This window comes from Rhinopithecus bieti, unplaced genomic scaffold (assembly GCF_001698545.2).
Source record: "Rhinopithecus bieti isolate Rb0 unplaced genomic scaffold, ASM169854v2 scaffold_28121, whole genome shotgun sequence".
Taxonomy (NCBI): domain Eukaryota; kingdom Metazoa; phylum Chordata; class Mammalia; order Primates; family Cercopithecidae; genus Rhinopithecus; species Rhinopithecus bieti.
In genome coordinates, this window is record NW_016813094.1 from 437,658 (window position 1) to 439,566 (window position 1,909).

Genomic DNA, 1,909 nt, shown 5'->3' on the forward strand with positions numbered 1-1,909 from the left:
CACAAAAAACAAAAGAACTCCCACCTTATTAACATGTGTATAATATAAACAAAATGAAGATGCCTAAAAACTTATCAAGATTTAAGGAAACTCAAGTGTGATCTGAGAACTTGTCAGATTCCACAAAAATACTAGGCAGAGGATAACCTTTTAAAATATTGACATATTTTAATCCAGAGTCCATTTACCACCTTTCCATTCTGCTTGAAAATGAACTTCTGATCTATGTACATATTTCACAGGTAATGAAGGTTAAATAAGAGAATCCAGACAAACAACTTTGGTCCTTGTCTCCATTTCCCCAATTAATTATTAAGTAACAACTTTTAGACCATCTATAGCGACAAAACAAAAACGCCATCAAAACTCCGATAATAACCTTGAAGTTTTTATTTCAATATGCTCGTTCCAGACAATTTCTTAACAGCTTTAAAATGCAGTATTTTATTTATTAACATTAAATGCACTACAACTCCAACAGCCAGACCAAACTGTAAATACAGAATTAGGCACATCTCAATGTTGTGTCTGTGTTTACATTATTGGATAAAGAAAATTAAGCATTCTTCAACTTTTCTATGGGTCTTATTTATGGAATATGTGCATTTTCCTAATGACCCTTTAAAATACCACATATGGAATTTAATTTATCAAGGCAGAAAACTACATTAATTTCGACTTTAGTAAGAATGTAACTCACACAACCACTAAGCTAAAGAATAATCTGAAATCTCAAGTGGGCATGATGATCTTATTTCCACCAAACACCAAAGCCTGGCTCTGTGTGTATGAAGCTCTCCTTACCTTTACTGCTCAGTTGAGACTCTTAATTCTCTAAAGCTAGACAAACTATGCAGAAGTATCAATTCAACAGTGTACAAATGCATAATAAACTTTAATGTGACACTGAGTTGTTCTCCAGAAGTTGCAGGTTGCATTTTGTCAGGAGTCAGTGTGTCTTCAAACTACAGGAGAAAACCCAAGTCTGGCTTGTAGTTAGGTTTGCCTGTAAAATGAAGATCTCAAAAGTTTTCAGTAAAATCACCAATACTTTGCAAGCAGCTTTAAAAAGAATTCCTAAAATGTTAAGTGCTTTCTTTCCAAATACAGGCTAAAAATAGAAAGTTGTACATGCAAACGCCAAAAAAAAAGTTGACCCATTTTTTTCCCCTCCAAATAGTTAAGGCTATCTATTAAACCTGACGCAACATGACCTCTTAAGTATCAAGCAACTTCAAGGTTAAAGCATTTTAAGAACAAGAGTCAAAACTGCTTTTTCTCAGGTCAGAGATGAGGCCATTATTAACTTGTTCACTCATCTGAATTTCAAAATGGCCAAATTAATAATGTGAATCTTTTTATACAATACTTACATGGCTTTTTGTCGGCATTCCTAAGAAAATCTTAATAGAACCAAGAATGTAAAATTAGACTCGCATTCTAAAGCCAGAAACAAATCAAAAGCAATTCCTATTAAACTCTATAAAACCACTGATCACTACCAATAATCCCACAACAAAACATACACATTTATTAACTTGCTGATTAGATTTAAATCTCAGTTCAAGCCCAAGTAAGTTCTGAACACGATAAATACTACAGTTTCAGTATCTAGGGAAAAAAGCCATTTAAGTCTTTGTTATTATAACATATTTGACTACATTTTAGACTATTTAAGGAATCATGAAGCAGGCTTCCTCTCACACTGTTCCATTTTTTAAAAAATTGCTAGTATATTTCCCCAAAAGCTTTAAAGTAAAATGACATAGTCTGACAAATGTAAAACAAAATACTTTCCTCACTTATAACCACAGCACACCATTTTGCAAACTACCAGAACATGCTGTATTACGATTTTTTTTTTTTTTTTTTTTTTGGAGACGAAGATTCCTTCTTCCGCCCAGGCTGG

At 33.0% G+C, this 1,909-nt stretch overlaps 1 long non-coding RNA gene across 1 annotated transcript in view; it reads right to left on the reverse strand.

Annotated features, from left to right (window-relative positions):
- Positions 1 to 370: 370 nt before the first annotated feature.
- LOC108512399 (uncharacterized) overlaps positions 371 to 1,909 on the reverse strand; it is a 5,183-nt gene continuing 3,644 nt past the window's right edge. The window contains exon 3 of the long non-coding RNA XR_001880593.1: positions 371 to 1,006. This is a non-coding gene — a long non-coding RNA (uncharacterized LOC108512399). The remainder of the gene's footprint in view (positions 1,007 to 1,909) is intronic.